The 14,348-nt window shown below is 53.1% G+C and overlaps 1 protein-coding gene across 3 annotated transcripts in view; it reads right to left on the reverse strand.

The window, feature by feature from the left end:
- The window catches only part of BCL9L (BCL9 like), a 43,896-nt gene extending 29,870 nt beyond the window's left edge, over positions 1–14,026 (reverse strand). For all 3 annotated transcript variants that reach the window (XM_081890831.1, XM_081890830.1, XM_081890829.1), the window contains exon 1: positions 13,930–14,026. The gene's annotated coding sequence lies outside the window, so the exon portion shown is untranslated. The remainder of the gene's footprint in view (positions 1–13,929) is intronic.
- Positions 14,027–14,348: the final 322 nt, after the last annotated feature.

Genomic DNA, 14,348 nt, shown 5'->3' on the forward strand with positions numbered 1-14,348 from the left:
GCAATTTCTGCCTCCCACGTGCTGGGCTGAGTTTGTACTGAGGGTCTAAGGTCAGTGCTTTTCCAAAGCACTCTGGGAAAGACGCCAACTGGAGCAAACTGCTAACACCCCCTCCTACCGCACTGAGCAAGCTGTGGCTTTCTTAACCCATTGCAGGAAGCAGGCAACAAGCTCTGCTCAGTCCCAGCAGGGACAGTTGGCCTTCCAGGGTGGAGGGAGGGAAGGCCAACTGTCCCTGCTGGGACTGAGAATCCTGAAGACATGCAACAGAAGCAGCAGCTGGCAGAGATGGGCAGCAGGCTGCAGATTCACCCACCTGCAGACAGTTCCCTACCAAAAAGCAAGCAGCACTCTAAACCTGCACTTTGGGGCACATCAGACCGTATCTAAAGCTGACTCCTTATTGGCCCAGACTCAAGCCTGGGCACATGCAGGTTTTCCATGGGTAGGATGCTTCAGCCCCCAGAAGCAGAGGGAGGGAGAGAGGGAGGGAAGGAAGGAAGGAAGGAGGCAGCCCAGTGAGAATAGAATATTGCTCCTTCCTCAGGAAATGTTGGGTGCATGCACACAGCATGCTTTCAGGGTTATTGGTCCACCTCTGCACTTCTCCAACTTATATTCTCTTCCCTTCTCCACCCCCCAAAGTAGGATATCCCAGCTCTGACTGGAGCAGCGTGTAAGGTCACTCGAGGGCAGCATGGCGTTATGTTATCACGGTGGACAGCTGTACCACTTACTGAACTGCAACCAGCAACACATTCTCAAGGCAATCCAGAGTTCCCCTGACGTTGCTGATTGCATCAGCCCCCCTTCCAGCGGAGACGGAAGCAGAGAAAGATGAGACTTCAGTGGCAGGCCCAATCCTTTACATGCTGAGCAGCATTAGAGGCAGGAACACAAACACGGAAGCAGAAGCAGGCTGGTGTGGCAAAGGGGCCCCCCGTGCAACACAGACAGGGCAAAAGAAATGCATGTGGGCTCCAGCAGAGGCCAAAGATAGCTCCCCCAATATACGCAGGAAGTCTACCCTCCTGCACTTGTGATGATGCTCTCTGTCCCCATCATCAGTGCCCCACACAGCTGCGAAGCAAGGGCAGTGACAATTCCCCACCCCACATGCCCAGGAGGTCCTTAGCCAAGTGCTCTCTAGTTCCCAGGGAACTCTAAAGCTCCAGGCTAAGGCAGCACACTGCCCACTACTGTCAGGAGCCGGAGTCAGGTGAAGGTCAGCAATAACAAAACACTGGTGTCAGTGAAGTTAACTCTTTATTCAAAGAAACCAAAACAGTGCAGGCCTACTGATGCCAGCAACTCTTCCCGGTAGGCCTTGCCCCAATGAGACAGTTGCAAGGACTGAAGGTCCCCGCCTTTCCACAGATAGGCATAAGTCCCCTCCCCTCCAGGGTTTCCCCCAAACAACCAGAGACTGTGCCTGCACACAACCAGACTCTCCTCTGCCCTCTTCATCTCTCTGCATGTTCTGGGAGACAAGGGGTAAGGGGAGTTGGTTGCAGCAGCAGGGGGAGATTCCCTGGATTCTCCAGCAGCCTACCTCATCTCTGTCTACTGGCCCCTGCCCTCCACTCCAGCCTCTGAATCAGGCCTACTCTGTGTCCCAGCCTCTTCCTGCTTACTGAATCCTGTTACCTCTTCAGCTTCCTCCTCTTCTTGGTCTGCTCCCTCTGACCGCTCATTGTCCTCCCACCACCCTGGGTCTGAGCCTTTTCCCCCTTGGAGATTACCCAGCTGGTGCTTGCCGCTGCTTCTCTGCATCCAACCAATCCATGACAACTACCTGCTCCACCTCCTGAAAATGCCACACTCCTTCCAGCCTGCCCCATATCCCACTAGGTAATGCTGGCCTGCTCCCCTTGCCCATCTCCCATGGCATGCAATCAGCTTCCTTCTATCCAGAAAGTCATGTAAAGGCTTGCTTCCTGCCCAGCCATCCCATGAAACACAATATTTTTCAGTGAGAAGATACAGAGCACTAATACCAGGGGTGCCAGCAGGGTCAGGGCTCTCTGTTCAGAAAAACTAGCAGAAGGGGCCCCAAATGTAGTAACAGGGCAGGCTAAGCACATTGGCAGTAAGTGAAATAATACACGTCATCATCTAAAGCAGGGCAAGGGCAGTGTTTGAAATTAGCCAGGCGCATTTTGCACCTAGTTTTCGACCACTTGCAGCCAAGTGAAGATGCCTGGGCACCAGGTTGGCACCTTGAAATGCATACCTGGGGGGTCATTGGATCTAAACTGTTTTCACACACTAAAACCCCACCCTATAGAATCCTATCAGTTATATTTTGTCTGCAGCAACAGAATGAATTTCAAGAACCAAAATGCTTTTTTTATGCAGGAAGTGTCAACATTGTAACAGGTTAATTATATGTGTGGTCTGTCCTTGGATCAAGTGACTTTTCTTCTTTAAGTTCCCCAAGTTCTTAACTAGCTCAAATTGTCATCTGAACTAACCAAACATTTAACTAAGAATCAAGTTGTCAGTCTATTGTTTGGAAAATAAGACATTAGAACCGTCTTGCCCGAAATTGGCAACTAGGCATTCCATTTTGGCGATTGTAACCTTGGTTTAAGGAGTCACTTGGCACCTAGCTTATACAGTATATCTGAGTTTCTAACCCTGGAAGGGGGATGTCGCATAAGACTATCTAGAGTTTGAAATGACTTAGCAGCACCACTGCCTAATATCATCTCTTCCCAAGCAGGTAAGCACACAGGAAGAGCAATAGCCCATTTAGTCCAGCATCCAGTTCTCATAGGGGCTAACCAGAAACTGGTACAGTGGTACCTTGGTTCCTGAATGGCTTAGTTGTCAAACAAATCGGCTCCCAAATGCCCAAAACCCGGAAGTAAGTGTTCCAGTTTGCCAACGTTTTTCGGAAGTCGAACGCCCAATGCGATTCTGCTTGAGTGCAGGAAGCTTCTGCAGCCAATCGGAAGCCGCGCCTTGGTTTTCGAATGGTTTCGGGAGTCTTAACGGACTCCCGGAACGGATTAAGTTTGAGAACCAAGGCATCACTATATTCAGAAGCACGCCATCTCTGACAGTGGAGGCAGAACATATCCATCAGGGTTAGGAACTGCTGGTGAGCAGGGTTGAACCACACTGCTGGCAAGGCTTTCTGACACCAACAGCACCTCCAGAGGGAGCACCCCGGGAAAGGCACAGATAACCTCATTCAGGATGACCCAACCCAACCTGCTCTACAGCCACAGAAAATTGGTAACAGCAGCAGGTACAGGTGTTCAGAGCTGACAGCTGATTTCCAACACAGAGCAGGAGCCAGGAAGGAAAGGTACTTGGTTCTCTTGCCCACTGTAGTCCACACAGCTGAAGCCAGAGGGGGGGAGGTAGCCATGTCCCCTCCCTGAAATTACCGTATTTTTTGCTCTATAAGACTCACTTTTTCCCTCTCAAAAAGTAAGGGGAAATGTGTGTGCGTCTTATGGAGCGAATACCAGGCTGCGCAGCTATTCCAGAAGCCAGAACAGCAAGAGGGATCGCTGCGCAGCGATCCCTCTTGCTGTTCTGACTTCTGAGATTCAGAATATTATTTTTTCCCCAAAAACTAGATGCGTCTTATGGTCTGGTGCGTCTTATAGAGCGAAAAATACGGTAGGTTTATTCCTGCTTCCCCCAACCAGGCAGCAGGAGCCTCAGGCCCCAGCACTAGCTGAGCGGGAATGGCACCGCACAAACTGCAATATGCAAGCCAGAGAATCACCTGGGATGGAATGGAGCATCCCAAGAGTCGTGTGTGTGTGTGTGTGTGTGTGTGTTCCTTTAAAGGGAGGTGTTGAACCACCCTGAAGGCTGCAGAAATGAAAAAAACAAAAACAAAAACTTGTGGGCAGACCCTGAGGAAATCCCCCCCCCAAGCCACAGAGAGGAGGGCTTCCAGTGGTCAGCGGGTGGAGCTCCAGCACTCCCTATCCTGCCCCACTGGGAGCAGCAGCCGCCTGCACCGCTGCTGCCGCTGGTCCAGTTCTGCAAAATGTGTGCTCACATTTGCAGCAGTAGCTGCCTGCTGCCCGCCCGCCCCCAACCCTGTCCCTCACTGCTGGGCTCGCCTCAGCTGCCAAATCAAATTGCCTTCCCAAGCTGCATTCCTGACAGAAGGAAAGAGGCGAGACCCGAGAGGGGGGGACTGGCGCGAGGCCTCCCTCCACCCAGGGCAGCGCACTTCCTCTGCCTGACGCTCATCCACGACGACTGGGAGCAGCTGATGCCGGAGAGAACCGCAGCCTCTGCAGGCAGCCAGGCATCTGCCCCTGTGCCTGCAGAACACACAAAGGGCAGGAGGAGAGGCCCGGAAGGCAGCGGGGTGGAGGGGGGGGCTTGGGAGCATTCCCACCCCTGGAAAGCAGAAGCGGCCAGACTGGCTTGGCCTGGCCAGTCCCACTTCCCTCCCCTTCGGCTTCTTTTCACAGAGGGAAAGCCTCCTGAGCTGACAGAACAACACCCCCCTATGCTCCATTTTATGGCACAGGAGATGTGGGAGGCAGTCACTGCCCACCCACCCACCCCCTTCCCCGGCCAGGCAGAAAAACAAGCCGAGCTACAAAGAGATCTCCTCCAAAGGGCACTTTGGGTGGGCCAGACCAACCGGCCTCTGCCCAGCTGAAGCCTTGGCACTTCAGACCCTGCCTCTCCCAACACTCTTGAGAGAGCAGAGTGTCTCTGCCAGTGTGTGGCATAACAGGACAGAGCCCGCCTAGTGGGTTCAGGGACGCACCCAACCCAAGGATAAAAAGTCACACACAGGGACACACAGGTGGAACCCCAAAGGTTGCCCAAGCTACGGCTAGCCCAGGGCAAGTTCCCCATCATGGCACAAATTCCAAGCACAATTCAAAGTGTTGGTGTTGACCTTTAAAGCCCTAAACAGCCTCGGCCCAGTATACCTGAAGGAGCATCTCCACCCCCATCGTTCTGCCCGGAATCTAAGGTCCAGCGCTGAGGGCCTTCTGGCGGTTCCCTCATTGCGAGAAGCAAAGCTACAGGGAACCAGGTAGAGGGCCTTCTCGGTAGTGGCGCCTGCACTGTGGAACGTCCTCCTATCAGACGTCAAAGAGATAAACATCTACCTGACACTCAGAAGACATCTGATGGCAGCCCTGTTCGGGGAAGTTTTTAATGTGTGACATTTTAGTGTATTTCTGGTCTTTGTTGGAAGCTGCCCAGAGTGGCTGGGGAAACCCAGCCAGATGGGCGGGGTACAAATAATAAATTATTATTATTATTTTATTTCTTCCTTTTGCAAGTATCTCACCTTTCTCCTATCACAGAACCCAGGGTGGCAGCACACCTGTGGCTCCCAGGTTGCCGCTGCAAGCAGCACCAAGCAGCTGAGCAGAGCCACTGTGATTCACAAACACAACACATGCCAAATCCACCCCCTTCTCAATCTCCTCCATGCAGGTTGCAGTTTGGCTCATTTGCTCAAGTCCTCTGCATCCTTTTTGCTCAGCTGCCTGTTTCGTTCCCTGCTGTGCTTGGGGTGGAATGCTGCTTTGAACTGCAGGAGGGGAGAAAGAGGTGGCTCATGGGCGAGCTTCTACAGCTATGTGCCAGAGCATTCAAGCAGCTGCCTCCCCCAGACCCCCTCCCCACAATGCCACCCGCCCGTAATCTGCCTCCTGACCCACACCCAGTGGGGGAGGATGGTACTCCCCTTCGGAAACTCTCCCCCTTGCAATCAGAAGACCTTGGCCCTAGGAGATACTACATATCAGTGAGCTGTGCAAATACACCTAAAGTCTCTCACCAAATCCTCAATCTCAGCCCATGCTAGGCACATCTCAGAAACTCTGTCTGTCTTACAGAGGAGCAATTTATGAAGAACGGGTGCCATACCAAAGGCATGCTGGAAGGAATGTGGGGAGGGAGGAGCCAGAGACCATAGAATCAGAATTGCAGAGTTGGAAGGGACCCTGAGGGTCATCTAGACCAACCCCCTGCAATGCAGGACCTCAACATGGAAAGACTGAGGACTAAATCATAACGGCTAACATAAACTTGTTAAGTACAATTCCTGCTGCTACACTAGCACTGGCAACATACCTGGAAGTGGGTTGAACCCAGTGCTATACAGAGGGGGAATCCACAAAAAAGGCATTAAGATCAATGCAGTCTCCACTCCCCATCCCAGCAAGAAATGCTAGGTTGTTCTTGCCATCAATGGAAAACTTGGTCACCTGTGCATGTGTGACACAAAGAGGTGGCTAAGGAGATCATCTTTGCAGCCAGTATCCCAACAAGGTAGAATTCACAAAGCAGGCATGACATGCAAGCTGCCAGTTTTAATCGATCAAACTGCTTTGATTAACTTACGGAAGCCTCCGATTACCTGAATCGGCAAGACTGGGGGGGGGGGGGAAAGATTCCTCAACTCTTGGAGGAATTTGAAGCCCCACCCACACAGCCTTCTTCCACCCTCGTCTGAACAAGTCCTCCCCTCCCCAGGCTCGTTTCTTATTTCAACAGAATGCTTGTCCCCCAACAAGGAGAGGAAGAGCCACGTATAATTTCAATAGCTTTATAATGAGAAATAATTCTTTCAACATAAGTGGAGAAAGAAAGACTTACTGAGTTCCTAACTCTCTCCTATCTCCAAGTTTAAGCCATGCAAGCTGGCTTTCATCTGCATTTGGAGCCTAGAGCTCTTGACAATAATCAACAGAGAAGCTCAGGCCTAAATAGTTCAGCAGCCAATAGCTCATCAAGATTGTTGACCAAGCCTTCCAGGGCATCTGCCTCAGAATGCAGAGGAACTGTGGACTTCAAGCAATCACCACAATTGCTGCATTGGTTTAAAAACAAAACCAAGAGCTATGCCTCAGTACCATCCCAACAGAGAGGCATCTATTGGAGGTTCCACATCAATCAGTCCTAGAGCAGAGGATAGCACTGGAGGAATGTCTACTGTATGTGCAAAGATGGGATGGATTCTGTTAACTATGTTTGGGATAAGCGCGTCTGCAATCAAAACAGCCTGAAACTGCAAAGCCAGACTGATAATAATAATAATAATAATAATAATAATAATAATAATAATAATATTACAATTTATTTATACTCCGCCCATCTGGCTGGGTTTCCCCAGCCACTGAAGGCGGCTCCCAATCAAATATTAAAAACACAATACAGCATTAAACATTAAAAACTTCCCTAAACAGGGCTGCCTTCAGGCTATTTGCTTATTTCCTTGACATCTGAGGGGAGGGCGTTCCACAGGGCAGGCGCCACTACCGAGAAGGCCCTCTGCCTGGTTCCCTGTAACCTCACTTCTTGCAGTGAGGGAACCACCAGAAGGCCCTCGGCGCTGGATCTCAGTGTCCGGGCTGAATGGTGGGGGTGGATACGCTCCTTCAGGTATACTGGGCCGAAGCCGTTTAGGGCTTTAAAGGTCAGCACCAACACTTTGAATTGTGCTTGGAAACATACTGTGAGCCAATGTAGGTATCTCAGGACCACTGTTATATGGTCCCGGCGGCCACTCCCAGTCACCAGTCTAGCTGCCGCATTCTGGATTAATTGCAATTTCTGAGTCACCTTCAAAGATAGCCCCACATAGAGCACACTGCAGTAGTCCAAGTGGGAGGTAACTAGAGCATGCACCACTCTGGTGAGACAGTCTGCGGGCAGGTAGGGTCTCAGCCTGCGTACCAGATGGAGCTGGTAGACAGCTGCCCTGGACACAGAATTGACCTGTGCCTCCATGGACAGCTGTGAGTCCAAAATGACTCCCAGGCTGTGCACCTGGTCCTTCAGGGGCACAGTTACCCCATTCAAGACCAGGGAGTCCTCCACACCAGCCCGCCCCCAGTCCCCCAAGAATAGTACTTCTGTCTTGTCAATTCATTAGCAGCCATCCAGAAGCTCAAAACAATTAAGGGTTAAGTCAACCTGCCCCTATTATTTATTTCATAAAATTTATATACCACTTGATTGTAAACAACAACAAAACCCTTAAAGGGCTTACAAAAAGGTGAAACAATAAAATCAAGGTGGGCCACAGGACACACCAAACTATCAAGCCCCTCCGTGTGATCCAACACAACACACACACCCCACACCCCCTTGTAGTTATTTGCTGTCTGCAGAGAGGTGTTAGCAACTTAGATATACAGTGGTACCTCGGGTTAAGAACTTAATTTGTTCTGGAGGTCCGTTCTTAACCTGAAACTGTTCTTAACCTGAAGCACCACTTTAGCTAATGGGGCCTCCCACTGCCACCGTGCTGCCTCCACGCAATCTCTGTTCTCATCCTGAGACAAAGTTCTTAACCCGAGGTACTATTTCTGGGTTGGCGGAGTCTGTAACCTGAAGCGTCTGTAACCCGAGGTACCACTGTATAAGATAGGCACCAAATGGTTCCTTAAACCAGGGTTACAGTCACCAAAACGGAATGCCTAGCTGCCATTTTGGGGCCAGGCGGCTCCTAAGTCATATTTTTCAATACGACTTTTTGGTTCCTGAAATTCATCCCGATTTTGCAGATAAAATATCAGATAGAATTCTACAGGATGTACTGTAGAGTCGAGATCCAAGGATCCCCCGGCATGCACGTCGAGATGATGGAGACATCCTGGCACCCAGGCATCTTCACTTGGTCGCAAGTGGCCGACAGCCACACTCAAAATGTGCCTGGCACCTGGCAAATTTCTAACACTGCTGCAGAGGTTTGTGTGGCTGCTGGCCACCGTGTCTCCTTACAAATGCTGTACCTGCACATGCTCAAATCCATCCATCTGGCAGCCAGGTAGCATGTGGGGGCAGCTGGGAGGGGCAGCCTGGCCTCTTCACAATGAAGGGGAGGAGAGCCACAACAAACTGAGATGACAGCCCCAAAGGCGGGTTCCGTTCTAGGCTGCCCAAGCCGGAGCAACCTCTTCAAAGCCCTGGAAGTTAGTGGCAGCTGCTTCATTTTAGCACCAGCTAAGGGGCTGGTACCACCATGCTGCACTGAGGGCACACACACACACACCCCGGAAGAGGCCGCTGAAGATTCAGAGGGGAGCATAACCAACTACCGTAAAAGAGGTTAGAAGCAAGTCCGAGATGGGGAAGGAGGCCTGCGACTTGAAATAGATGTGAAGCTGATAAGAGTTAAAACTTATGAAAGATCCGGGAAGAGTTGTGTGACTCATCCAAACATGAGCCTCCAACCCCCTGTGAAGGGTCCAAAGAGCGTCCCTAAACTCTGTGTTAGAGCATCACATCACATCCCTGCTCCATACTCCTTTAATCCAACACTGAATCATTGAATTGTAAAGTTGGAAGGGAACCCGTGGGTCCCTGCAATGCAAAAATATGAGACTGTCCCATAAGGGGATCAAACCTGCAACCTTGGTGTTATCAGCACCCACTCTAATCAACTGAGCTACTGGCAGGGGTCTCAGGTCGCTGGCTGACACCTAAGAACGCTGCCCTCCCTTGGCGGACACCCACCCACGCACCAGTCTCCATCACTTCTGTGGCCAGGATCCTATCCATAAAACCAGTACAGCCTTGCTTCTCATTAGAAGCGGTTCTTGAGAACGGGGAGCGGCTGGGCTACATTAGCCCCCACCCTGGTCTCTCCCCTTTCAGCTGGGACCCCCTCATAAAAACAAGAGACAGCCGTTACTGGCATTTCCTCCCTTCAGAAAAAGGCTGTAAAATTTTCCAAGTGAAGCCAAAGATTGGGGGGGGGGGTTTAGAAGAGAGAAGACGAGGAGGCTCAGCTCATTAGCAGCTGCATGGGGAGCCCCTGGAGCAGGGCAGGAATAGGAGGGAGGGACGCAGCCTTCTCCTCCTCCTCCTAATGCAAAACAGCTCAGTCCTGGGAGAGAAAATAAGAACCAGGCATAAAGCGAGAGGAGGAAGAGGAGGAGGGGGGTAGTCCTTGGCTTCTCATCAAGCCCCGCTCCCATTCTAGGAGCCCCCCTCACTCCCCCACCACCCTGGCCCTGTCGCAGACACATTGGCCAGCCTGAGATGAGCTGGCACCCGGCAGAGGAAATTCCAGCTCTGTTGCTTCTGGCAGCCAAGCTGGGCTTTGGCCACAGTCGCTTGGAAAGCCTCGACTCAGCACTTTTCTTGCCATGCAAAGAGCCGATTCCAAGCTGCACATCCCCCCCCCCCCCAAGAAACACATACACATACTCTTCACCGCTCCCACCCCCAGCAGAGACCTCCACAAGCAACGCTGATTTGCTGGGCATTGCACCAGGCCCCAGAGACTTTAGGTGGCAGCTCCTGTTTGGGCTGGTGGGAGCTGGGCTTGCCTGCCTGGCCCAGTGGATTCCTTTGCCAGGGAGGAGTTCAAACCAGGCCACAGTCAAGCAGGCAGGCAGGACACAAGCTGCTTTCAGCCCGTCAACCCACCGCTGCTGGCCACTGGTGCAGCCGTGGCAGTTCCAGCCAGGCTCAACTCGTCTTGCCCAACACCCAACAGCAACACCCTGAGGCCAAAGCCCAGCTGGCAAACGGTTCTTTCCCCCTCCTCCTCTTCCTCCTGGTTGTCTCAATAGGAGGCAGCCTGCTCTGGGTGAGGCCCAGCCACATTTGCGGGAGGAGCACTATCACAAGATGCCTGCAGAAATTTGGAATCCAGATGCAACAGAGGTAGCAATGGAATTCTATCAGTCCCCATACTCAACGGCTGGGAGGGCACATACATCCTGTCTCGAAGGCTCAGTGGTACAGCATCTTAGTTTGTCCCATCCTAAAACCCTGGGGAACCCACTGCCAGCCACTACTGATCTGGATGAACCAATGGGTCTGATTTAGTACAAGCCAGCTCTTTACATCCCTTCCTTCTCCACAAAGAGTTTTTACCCAGCCCTTTGGGCAAGGAGTATCCTGCTGGGACTGAGGATATCGCCCTAGTATCATTCAACAGCTGAACCACCCTAGCAGAGTAAGGAACCCCTTTGCAGCCATTCCCTGGATCAAATTCTACCTGCTCCCCTCTTGAAGATCAACACAAGAACAAACCTACCAATAAAGGTGGGGTGGGGAGAAGGGAAAGAGGTGCACTAAAATTCTCCACGAGACAGCAAAGACAGAAACCCAGGAATCCATGAAGTGTCAAGGCAGAAGGGTCAGGGCAATTTTGAGCTGAAAGCAATGGAAACTGCTGCCTTCATTAGCTACTGCTGAAATCCAAAAATGCCAGCCAGGTTTTTAGCCCTCCAAGTCCCACTTAGGCTGCCTGCTTGGGCCTAAAGCAGAAGATCAAGATGATGATGAGAAAAGGACAAAAAGCAACCACGTTTCAACCTCTCACTCCCATGCTCCTGGCCAGTTTCTGAGTTTTATCCAATATATACTGCAGGGACAAGTGTGTTGTGCCTAGCAGTTGGAGCAAGCTCACACACTTTGCCCACTCAACAGTTCACATCTTCATTGTATTGGCCTCAGCACCCCTTCCCCAAAGCCAAATGCTCATCTTCACACCACAGAGGCATGTGTGTGGCGGAGGCTGCAGTCTACAACCCCACAACTAGAGGCAGAAAACAAGACCAGGAGAATCTCAGGAGTTCAGTGGCAGAGTGACTTGGTCCAGCCCAAGACAGGAGGGGGCACAATGGAAAGTCACTCAAAGCCTAAGCATGCAGCCGCTTCCAAGGAGAGGCAACCCAATACCAGGAGACACACAGTGTCTGCTACAAACAGTGCCAAGAAAGAGAACATGCAAAGGAATTGAGAGGGGGGATGCTGTCCTCAGACATTCAGCAAACAGAGCCTGTGGCTCAGCAAACAGTGCACATGGCAACCCACAAGGCCTTACAGCTCAGTCCCGGATATGCTCCCTGCCAGGGCACCTTTAGAGTCCTGAAGATGGAACAGGCAGCACCCTCCTTAGTGCCAGGTGAGAGATCATTAGCATGAGTGATCCAGAGAATAGCAACAGTCCTATGAGTCCAGATGACTGGAAAGCACCAGCTGTAGCATGGACAGGTCTCTCGCCCCCCCCCCCAGCCACATCTACCAAAATAAAGAATATGATTTTTTGCACACATAATGAGGTAGGCTAACCCAGCCCATCCAACATCCCTGTCAAGGCTGGGCCAAGGCTTTTTGGTTATGCAAAGAGTGGGGCCACACAATCTGAGAGGTGCACCCCGGGACCCCACAGCGTCACATGCAATTTGTGGATGCATCTCTCAGGTGCATGTCTCTCTATCGCTGGCACTCCTGAACCTATGACCAGATGACTAGCTGATGCCAATAAGCAGCCTTGTCTGCAGACCACCTCCCTGGTGGCAGAAGCAGCACCTTGACACCACAGGGGGTGGGGGAAGGGCAGAGAAACAGGCCAAAGATGTGAGTGGAGGGAAGCCAGATGATTCCCAGGAAGTTGGAAGTTTTGTGCCGCTGCTAGCAGCCTGCAAGTGCCTGCCTGCCACCTAGGGCTGCAATCATCCTGTGCAGGCAAAGTGTGGGGAGAAGAAGACTCCCAGAACATTGTGGAACTTACTCTGGATCACCCTGCCCAAATCTGCCAGGAAGGAATCACACCCCAGGGTAAGCAGAGGCAAAAACACAAATGAGGCAGCCCAGTTGCCCAAAGCAGACTTGCCAGTCACCTCCAGGTTGGTCACCTGCAGAAAGCAATAAGAGCCTTCAGGTAGCCTGGCAGGGGAAACCGATAACCTCTCTGCTTTTTCTTGACCCATACAACTAGCCCAGGTGTTAGAAGGCAAGAACTCTGTGGCATTACAAGTCAGGCTGCCAAGACAGTTTTGGCAGCCTGGGACCGCAGTGGCCCCCAGGCCCAGCCTAGCAACCCAAGAGCTGGCCCGTTTCATGACTCCGAGTCAGCCTCCTCCGTGCAGCAGCTACCTTCAACTGGGTCAATTCCTGAAAGCACCTTGCTTGGGTCCAGAGACCATCCCCCTAACAGGTCACCTGCCCCAACTGCCAGGGAAAATGTTAAAACATTTCAAAGCCATCCCTCAGCTCCAGACTTGTGAGGTTTATTATGGTAGCGCACCAAGACACAGCTTGTTCTCACAGGCAGAAGATCACAATCCAAACCCGCCCCTGCCTACAGCCAGGAAATAAGTGCCAGGCGGCTCTCCATTCAGAGGTCAAAGAGGGCTCCTGGACAGAGACATCACCACTGCTCTGTTCAAGTCACACACAACCACGTGGCTTGTTCCAGGCCCAACATGGCAGTGGCACACCAAGGAAGCTCACAAACAGACCTTGCCCAGGGCTGGTTCCTTTTGTTGGGAAGGCCAGCAGGAGCGAGATCCTCCGGGCAGAAGATGACAAAACTACATGGGATTTGGTGGCAAAGGGCACTGCTGGACACCACAACCACATGGCTCTTACCACAGGAGGGCTTTAGTCCCACCTGGAAACACCCACCAGAAGCCAGGAGGAGTTTGAGTTCAACATCTGGGGAAGACAGGGCACCCAAAGGCTTTCCTGATTTCTTCTCCCCAGCTCCACACGCAAGCCCCTGCAAAAACCTCCTGCCAAGATGCAGCTTCCCCTCCGAGGGTCTCAGCCCATGGCACCATTGCCATCGTTGCCCTCAGGAGCGCCAGGTGAGCTGCTCCACAGTGGCCGGCTGCTCGCACCGAAAGGCAGAGGAGCAGGCACGCTGCCCCCGTCCCAGCCACGCCGGGAGCCAGCGGAGCCGCAGCAACAGGAGCTCTGTCCCGTCTTGCCTGCGAGAGGGACGAGTCACGTCCCCGACGCGCAGGCCTCCTTCCTGCGAGCAGACGGTGCCCAGAGGCCATGCACCAAGGCCTCCCCTTGCCCGCCGCCGTCTCGGGGGCAGCCCCCGGGCTCGGGCTGCTCGAGGCGCGGCCCAAGCAGGCAAGCAAGCAGCCTGCTCGGCGATCGCCTGGCACCGCGGCTCCAAACAATGCCCCGCTCGGCCCCGGGCGCTCCGCCGCCGCTTACCTGCTCAGGAGAGGCCGCCGCGGGGCTCGCCCATGGCCGCCGCAGGAGCACCGCGGTTGCTGCTGCTCGGCAAGGCGGGGGGACAGGCGGCGGCGGCGGCGGCCGGTCCTTCCCTTCTCCTCCTCTTCCTCCAGCGCCGCCGGGCCGCCTCTTTCGCTTTCACTTGCCGGGCCGCGCCGCGGCTCCCGCGTCGCCCCTTCGCGCTGCCGCTGCGCCTGGCCCGGCCTCGCCCTGCCCAGAAGACGCCGCCGGTGCCAACGGGCAGCGCCCGCCGCCGCGTCCGCCTGCCTCTGCCCGCCTCCGACTGCTCATTTGGGGGGAAGAGAAGCGCTCGCTCCGCTTCAGACGAGGAGCTACTCCAGGCAGGCGCCGACGCCGCCGTGTCAAAATAAGAGCCGCCTCCTCCGCCTCCTCCTGGT

Source organism: Podarcis melisellensis (genome assembly GCF_964234715.1).
Source record: "Podarcis melisellensis genome assembly, chromosome: 15".
NCBI classification, from domain to species: domain Eukaryota; kingdom Metazoa; phylum Chordata; class Lepidosauria; order Squamata; family Lacertidae; genus Podarcis; species Podarcis melisellensis.